We start from the raw sequence: 9,625 nt of genomic DNA, 5'->3' as shown, positions 1-9,625 counted from the left end.
GATGTTGTTCAAAGATACAGTGTCTGTTTGACCCCTTCCTTTTCTCTATACTATTAATCCAAAGAAAAAAATTCCAATTTGAATAGCTACAGAAAAGAAGCATTTTCCAGAAATGTCAAAATTACTACTGCATCTGGTGTTCTAATGTGGTCTCCCATCCAAGTACTAACCAGGCAAAACACTGCTTAGCTGCCAAGACTGTACACGATCAGGACTATCCAGTACGATACAGCTGTAGGTGAAGACTATCAACTTTTTTGCCCCCTTATACTTATATCTACAAGTAATCTACTGAAAAAGTTTCCAAACTGTATTGTTGGAGATAAAAAAATCATGTGTTGGTAATGTAAAAAGACCTACAGAACCTGGTACTAACAGATGGTCTAAAATAAAACTACTCTTCCCCAAAGAAAAAGTTATCAATTTGAATAGCTGGAGAAAAGAAGCATTTGCTAGTAATGTCAAAATTCCTACCATACCTGGTGTTCCCATGTGGTCTCCCATCCAAGTACTAACCAGGCAAAACACTGCTTAGCTGCCAAGACTGTACACGATCGGGACTATCCAGTATGATACAGCTGTAGATGAAGATTATCAACATTATTGCCCCCTTATACTTATATCTACAAGTAATCTACTGAAAAAGTTTCCAAACTGTATTGTTGGAGATAAAAAAAACATGTGTTGGTAATGTAAAAAGACCTACAGGACCTGGTACTAACAGATGGCCTAAAATAAAACTACTCTCCCCAAAGAAAAAGTTATCAATTAGAATAGCTTGAGAAAAGAAGCATTTGCTAGTAATGTCAAAATTCTTACAGCACCTGGTGTTCACACATGGCCTCCCATCCAAGTACTAACCAGTCCTAACACTGCTTAGCTGTCAAGATTGGACATGATTGGGGCTATCCAATGCGATACAGCTGGAGGTTAAGACTACCAACATTTTGCCCCCTTATATTTATACAAGTAATCTACTGAAAAGGTTTCCAAACTGTATTGTTGGAGATAAAAAAATCATGTGTTGGTAATGTAAAAAGACCTACAGGACCTGATAGTAGCCGGTGGCCTCAAATAAAACTACTAATCAGACACAGCACTGTTTAGCTGCCAAAAGCAGATGGAATGGGGCCTAAGAAGTGTGGTAAAGATTTTGTTCATGGATATATTGTCTGTTTGACTCCTTCCTTTTCTCTATACTATTAATCCAAAGAAAAAAATCAAATTTGAATAGCTACAGAGAAGAAGCATTTTCCAGAAATGTCAAAATTCCTACTGCACCTGGTGTTCCCATTTGGTCTCCGATCCAAGTACTAACCAGGCCAAACACTGCTTAGCTGCCAAGACTGGAAATGATTGGGACTATCCAGTGTGATACAGCTGGAGATGAAGACTATCAACTATTTTGCCCCCTTATACTTATATCTACAAGTAATCTACTGAAAAAAATTCCAAACTGTATTGTTGGAGAAAAAAAAATCATGTGTTGGTAATGTTAAAAGATCTACAGGACCTGGTACTAGCAGGTGGTCTCAAATAAAACTACTAAATAGGCCCAGCGCGGTTTAGCTGCCAAAAACAGCTGGAATTGGGCCTAAGCAGTGTGGTAAAGATGTTGTTCAAAGATACAGTGTCTGTTTGACCCCTTCCTTTTCTCTATACTATTAATCCAAAGAAAAAAAATTCCAATTTGAATAGCTACAGAAAAGAAGCATTTTCCAGAAATGTCAAAATTACTACTGCATCTGGTGTTCTAATGTGGTCTCCCCTCCAAGTACTAACCAGACAAAACACTGCTTAGCTGCCAAGACTGTACACGATCGGGACTATCCTGTATGATACAGCTGTAGGTGAAGACTGTCAACATTTTTGCCCCCTTATACTTATATCTACAAGTAATCTACTTAAACAGTTTCCAAACTGTATTGTTGGAGATAAAAAAATCATGTGTTGGTAATGTAAAAAGACCTACAGGACCTGGTACTAACAGATGGCCTAAAATAAAACTACTCTCCCCAAAGAAAAAGTTATCAATTTGAATAGCTTGAGAAAAGAAGCATTTGCTAGTAATGTCAAAATTCTTACTGCACCTGGTGTCCCATCCAAGTACTATCCAGACCTATCACTGCTTAGCTGCCAAGATTGGACATGATTGGGCCTAGCCAGTATGGTACAGCTGTAGGTGGAGACTAGCAAAGGTTTTGCCCTCTTCTACTTACAGGTATATCTACAAGTAATCTACTGAAAAAGTTTCCAAACTGTATTGTTGGAGTTAAATAAAATAATGTGTTGGTAATGTAAAAAGACCTACAGGACCTGATTCTAGCCGGTGGTCTTAAATAAAACTACTAATCAGACACAGCACTGTTTAGCTGCCAAGAGCAGATGGAATGGGGCCTAAGAAGTGTGGTAAAGATTTTGTTCATGGATATATTGTCTGTTTGACCCCTTCCTTTTCTCTATACTATTAATCCAAAGAAAAAAAAATCCAATTTGAATAGCTACAGAGAAGAAGCATTTTCCAGAAATGTCAAAATTCCTAATGCACCTGGTGTTCCCATTTGGTCTCCCATCCAAGTACTAACCAGGCAAAACACTGCTTAGCTGCCAAGACTGGACATGATTGGCACTATCCAGTGTGATACAGCTGGAGGTGAAAACTATCGACTATTTTGCCCCCTTATACTTATATCTACAAGTAATCTACTGAAAAAGTTTCCAAACTGTATTGTTGGAGATAAAAAAATCATGTGTTGGTAATGTAAAAAGACCTACAGGACTTGGTACTAACAGATGGTCTAAAATAAAACTACTCACCCCAAAGAAAAAGTTATCAATTTGAATAGCTGGAGAAAAGAAGCATTTGCTAGTAATGTCAAAATTCTTACCGCACCTGGTGTTATCACGTGGTCTACCATCCAAGTACTAACCAGACCTATCACTGCTTAGCTGCCAAGATTGGACATGATTGGGCCTAGCCATTATGGTACAGATGTAGGTGGAGACTAGCAAAGGTTTTGCCCTCTTCTACTTACAGGTATATCTACAAGTAATCTACTGAAAAAGTTTCCAAACTGTATTGTTGGAGTTAAATAAAATAATGTGTTGGTAATGTAAAAAGACCTACAGGACCTGATTCTAGCCGGTGGTCTTAAATAAAACTACTAATCAGACACAGCACTGTTTAGCTGCCAAGAGCAGATGGAATGGGGCCTAAGAAGTGTGGTAAAGATTTTGTTCATGGATATATTGTCTGTTTGACCCCTTCCTTTTCTCTATACTATTAATCCAAAGAAAAAAAAAATCCAATTTGAATAGCTACAGAGAAGAAGCATTTTCCAGAAATGTCAAAATTCCTAATGCACCTGGTGTTCCCATTTGGTCTCCCATCCAAGTACTAACCAGGCAAAACACTGCTTAGCTGCCAAGACTGGACATGATTGGCACTATCCAGTGTGATACAGCTGGAGGTGAAAACTATCAACTATTTTGCCCCCTTATACTTATATCTACAAGTAATCTACTGAAAAAGTTTCCAAACTGTATTGTTGGAGATAAAAAAAATCATGTGTTGGTAATGTAAAAAGACCTACAGGACTTGGTACTAACAGATGGTCTAAAATAAAACTACTCTCCCCAAAGAAAAAGTTATCAATTTGAATAGCTGGAGAAAAGAAGCATTTGCTAGTAATGTCAAAATTACTACTGCATCTGGTGTTCTAATGTGGTCTCCCATCCAAGTACTAACCAGGCAAACCACTGCTTAGCTGCCAAGACTGTACACGATCGGGACTATCCAGTATGATACAGCTGTAGATGAAGATTATCAACATTATTGCCCCCTTATACTTATATCTACAAGTAATCTACTGAAAAAGTTTCCAAACTGAATTGTTGGAGATAAAAAAATCATGTGTTGGTAATGTAAAAAGACCTACAGGACCTGGTACTAACAGATGGCCTAAAATAAAACTACTCTCCCCAAAGAAAAAGTTATCAATTAGAATAGCTTGAGAAAAGAAGCATTTGCTAGTAATGTCAAAATTCTTACAGCACCTGGTGTTCACACGTGGCTTCCCATCCAAGTACTAACCAGTCCTAACACTGCTTAGCTGTCAAGATTGGACATGATTGGGGCTATCCAATGTGATACAGCTGGAGGTTAAGACTACCAACATTTTGCCCCCTTATATTTATACAAGTAATCTACTGAAAAGGTTTCCAAACTGTATTGTTGGAGATAAAAAAATCATGTGTTGGTAATGTAAAAAGACCTACAGGACCTGATAGTAGCCGGTGGCCTCAAATAAAACTACTAATCAGACACAGCACTGTTTAGCTGCCAAAAGCAGATGGAATGGGGCCTAAGAAGTGTGGTAAAGATTTTGTTCATGGATATATTGTCTGTTTGACTCCTTCCTTTTCTCTATACTATTAATCCAAAGAAAAAAAATCAAATTTGAATAGCTACAGAGAAGAAGCATTTTCCAGAAATGTCAAAATTCCTACTGCACCTGGTGTTTCCATTTGGTCTCCGATCCAAGTACTAAACAGGCCAAACACTCCTTAGCTGCCAAGACTGGAAATGATTGGGACTATCCAGTGTGATACAGCTGGAGATGAAGACTATCAACTATTTTGCCCCCTTATACTTATATCTACAAGTAATCTACTGAAAAAAATTCCAAACTGTATTGTTGGAGAAAAAAAAATCATGTGTTGGTAATGTTAAAAGATCTACAGTACCTGGTACTAGCAGGTGGTCTCAAATAAAACTACTAAATAGGCCCAGCGCGGTTTAGCTGCCAAAAACAGCTGGAATTGGGCCTAAGCAGTGTGGTAAAGATGTTGTTCAAAGATACAGTGTCTGTTTGACCCCTTCCTTTTCTCTATACTATTAATCCAAAGAAAAAAAATTCCAATTTAAATAGCTACAGAAAAGAAGCATTTTCCAGAAATGTCAAAATTACTACTGCATCTGGTGTTCTAATGTGGTCTCCCATCCAAGTACTAACCAGACAAAACACTGCTTAGCTGCCAAGACTGTACACGATCGGGACTATCCTGTATAACACAGCTGTAGGTTGTAGAGTTTTATTTTAGGGATCATATATCTCTCTTATCCCAATAATGGTTATTGAGATTGAAATATTATATAAAATATATTTATTATATCTTGTATTGATATAACACATATATTTAACATCTGCAATTATATTCCAATAGACCTTACAATACAATATACAGAGTACTTGTCATAATTTGATTCCCCAAATATGAGAGTTCGAGACTTGTAATTTTAGCTCCAATTGGAGGATTTTATTTATAGGCAAAACAAACCATACAGAATAATTTTAACACAGTAATTGATGTATATGCTATTATATATATATTTATATACGCCTCCTTGCTTATATTACATTAAACAATTGACAAACTTAGATTGCTACAAAACTAACATAAAATGACATACTTACAAGTTACATGGGTATAGCTACCTATGATTCACCTCACCTCCTGCCCATTGCTTATTTATTCCATTCTTTCTCTTGCTTCTCTCACATCTCTCCTCCTGACTCTCTGAATGGGTTTCTTGCCGACTGTCCATGTGTCTGTGAGTGTCTGTGTGTGTGAGAGTGAATGTCTACTCTATCTCTCTCCTTATATCCCAAATACATGAATTGAAGTTCCCTGTTCTCATGACGTTATTGAATTTATGGATGCTAATGGTGACAGGGTCTCCTGCTTGTCTGGACTCTAGTGGTAATCTCCTTTGCGAGATCTCCTGTTCTGGTCTCTCCCTGTGCATCAATCTATTTTACACTCTTGTTGTCAAAATACACAATAGTGTCCTGTCTGTCCTGCAAAGTAACTTGGATGATGTACTAGCAGCTACATTCTCCAGATGGCTGGGGTCTGACCCATAGTGTATACATTGCTTACTCCTTACAGCACAGACTACCTAAATACAAATATTGCTACATTCTGTAAACATTTAAATGATATACATATTCAATTTATAGCTACATTACTTTATAGTATCAAAATAATATTCAATTTCTATGCAAACAAAATTATATATGGTAACAAGGTGAAGACTATCAACATTTTTGCCCCCTTATACTTATATCTACAAGTAATCTACTGAAAAAGATTCCAAACTGTATTGTTGGAGATAAAAAAAATCATGTGTTGGTAATGTAAAAAGACCTACAGGACCTGGTACTAGCAGATGGTCTAAAATAAAACTACTCTGCCCAAAGAAAATGTTATCAATTTGAATAGCTGGAGAAAAGAAGCATTTGCTAGTAATGTCAAAATTCCTACAGCACCTGGTATTCCCATTTAGTCTCCGATCCAAGTACTAACCAGGCCAAACACTGCTTAGCTGCCAAGACTGGAAATGATTAGGACTATCCAGTGTGATACAGCTGGAGATGAAGACTATCAACTATTTTGCCCCCTTATACTTATATCTACAAGTAATCTACTGAAAAAAATTCCAAACTGTATTGTTGGAGAAAAAAAAATCATGTGTTGGTAATGTAAAAAGATCTACAGGACCTGGTACTAGCAGGTGGTCTCAAATAAAACTACTAAATAGGCCCAGCGCGGTTTAGCTGCCAAAAACAGCTGGAATTGGGCCTAAGCAGTGTGGTAAAGATGTTGTTCAAAGATACAGTGTCTGTTTGACCCCTTCCTTTTCTTTATACTATTAATCCAAAGAAAAAAAATTCCAATTTGAATAGCTACAGAAAAGAAGCATTTTCCAGAAATGTCAAAATTACTACTGCATCTGGTGTTCTAATGTGGTCTCCCATCCAAGTACTAACCAGGCAAAACACTGCTTAGCTGCCAAGACTGTACACGATCGGAACTATCCAGTATGATACAGCTGTAGGTAAAGACTATCAACATTTTTGCCCCCTTATACTTATATCTACAAGTAATCTACTGAAAAAGTTTCCAAACTGTATTGTTGGAGATAAAAAAATCATGTGTTGGTAATGTAAAAAGACCTACAGGACCTGGTACTAACAGATGGCCTAAAATAAAACTACTCTCCCCAAAGAAAAAGTTATCAATTTGAATAGCTTGAGAAAAGAAGCATTTGCTAGTAATGTCAAAATTCTTACCGCACCTGGTGTTATCACGTGGTCTACGATCCAAGTACTAACCAGACCTATCACTGCTTAGCTGCCAAGATTGGACATGATTGGGCCTAGCCAGTATGGTACAGATGTAGGTGGAGACTAGCAAAGGTTTTGCCCTCTTCTACTTACAGGTATATCTACAAGTAATCTACTGAAAAAGTTTCCAAACTGTATTGTTGGAGTTAAATAAAATAATGTGTTGGTAATGTAAAAAGACCTACAGGACCTGATTCTAGCCGGTGGTCTTAAATAAAACTACTAATCAGACACAGCACTGTTTAGCTGCCAAGAGCAGATGGAATGGGGCCTAAGAAGTGTGGTAAAGATTTTGTTCATGGATATATTGTCTGTTTGACCCCTTCCTTTTCTCTATACTATTAATCCAAAGAAAAAAAAATCCAATTTGAATAGCTACAGAGAAGAAGCATTTTCCAGAAATGTCAAAATTCCTAATGCACCTGGTGTTCCCATTTGGTCTCCCATCCAAGTACTAACCAGGCAAAACACTGCTTAGCTGCCAAGACTGGACATGATTGGCACTATGCAGTGTGATACAGCTGGAGGTGAAAACTATCAACTATTTTGCCCCCATATACTTATATCTACAAGTAATCTACTGAAAAAGTTTCCAAACTGTATTGTTGGAGATAAAAAAAATCATGTGTTGGTAATGTAAAAAGACCTACAGGACCTTGTACTAACAGATGGCCTAAAATAAAAATACTCTCCCAAAAGAAAAAGTTATCAATTTGAATAGCTGGAGAAAAGAAGCATTTGCTAGTAATGTCAAAATTCTTACAGCACCTGGTGTTATCACGTGGTCTCCCATTCAAGTACTAACCAGGCAAAACACTGCTTAGCTGCCAAGACTGGACATGAATGGGACTATCCAGTGTGATACAGCTGGATGTGAAGACTATCAACTTTTTTGCCTCCTTATACCTATATCTACAAGTAATCTACTGAAAAAGTTTCCAAACTGTATTGTTGGAGATAAAAAAATCATGTGTTGGTAATGTAAAAAGACCTACAGGACCTTGTACTAACAGATGGCCTAAAATAAAACTACTCTCCCCAAAGAAAAAGTTATCAATTTGAATAGCTGGAGAAAAGAAGCATTTGCTAGTAATGTCAAAATTCTTACAGCACCTGGTGTTATCACGTGGTCTCCCATCCAAGTACTAACCAGACCTATCACTGCTTAGCTGCCAAGATTGGACATGATTGGGCCTAGCCAGTATGGTACAGCTGTAGGTGAAGACTAGCAACGGTTTTGCCCTCTTCTACTTACAGGTATATCTACAAGTATTCTACTGAAAAAGTTTCAAAACTGTATTGTTGGAGTTAAATAAAATAATGTGTTGGTAATGTAAAAAGACCTACAGGACCTGATACTAGGCGGTGGTCTAAAATAAAACTACTAATCAGACACAGCACTGTTTAGCTGCCAAAAGCAGATGGAATGGGGCTTAAGAAGTGTGGTAAAGATTTTGTTCATGGATATATTGTCTGTTTGACCCCTTCCTTTTCTCTATACTATTAATCCAAAGAAAAAAAATCCAATTTGAATAGCTACAGAGAAGAAGCATTTTCCAGAAATTTCAAAATTCCTAATGCACCTGGTGTTCCCATTTGGTCTCCCATCCAAGTACTAACCAGGCAAAACACTGCTTAGCTGCCAAGACTGGACATGATTGGGACTATCCAATGTGATACAGCTGGAGGTGAAAACTACCAACTATTTTGCCCCCTTATACTTATATCTACAAGTAATCTACTGAAAAAGTTTCCAAACTGTATTGTTGGAGATAAAAAAAATCATGTGTTGGTAATGTAAAAAGACCTACAGGACCTGGTACTAGCAGATGGTCTAAAATAAAACTACTTTCCCCAAAGAAAAAGTTATCAATTTGAATAGCTGGAGAAAAGAAGCATTTGCTAGTAATGTCAAAATACCTACAGCACCTGGTGTTCCCACATGGCCTCCCATCCAAGTACTAACCAGGCCTAACACTGCTTAGCTGCCAAGATTGGACATGATTGGGCCCAGCCAGTGTGGTACAGCTGTAGGTGAAGACTAACAACGTTTTTGCCCTCTTCTTCTTACTGTTTATCTACAAGTAATCTACTGAAAATTTTTCCAACTTTATTGTTGGAGTTAAATAAAATAATGTGTTGGTAATGTAAAAAGACCTACAGGACCTGATAGTAGCCGGTGGTCTCAAATAAAACTACTAATCAGATACAGCACTGTTTAGCAGCCAAAAGCAGATGGAATGGGGCCTAAGAAGTGTGGTAAAGATTTTGTTCATGCATATATTGTCTGTTTGACCCCTTCCTTTACTCTATACTATTAATCCAAAGAAAAACAATCAATTTTGAATAGCTACAGAGAAGAAGCATTTTCCAAAAATGTCAAAATTGCTACTGCACCTGGTGTTCCCATTTGGTCTCCGATCCAAGTACTAACC

At 37.4% G+C, this 9,625-nt stretch overlaps 1 pseudogene; it reads right to left on the bottom strand.

Moving 5' to 3' along the window:
• Window positions 1-9,107: 9,107 nt before the first annotated feature.
• LOC146060803 (5S ribosomal RNA) lies at window positions 9,108-9,226 on the bottom strand (annotated as a pseudogene).
• Between the last annotated feature and the right edge of the window lie 399 nt (window positions 9,227-9,625).

This window comes from Crinia signifera, chromosome 2, assembly GCF_055691185.1.
Source record: "Crinia signifera chromosome 2, ASM5569118v1, whole genome shotgun sequence".
In the NCBI taxonomy this organism is placed as follows: domain Eukaryota; kingdom Metazoa; phylum Chordata; class Amphibia; order Anura; family Myobatrachidae; genus Crinia; species Crinia signifera.
Note: the sequence above shows the minus strand (reverse complement) of the source record. Positions and strands in the feature narration are given on the sequence as shown.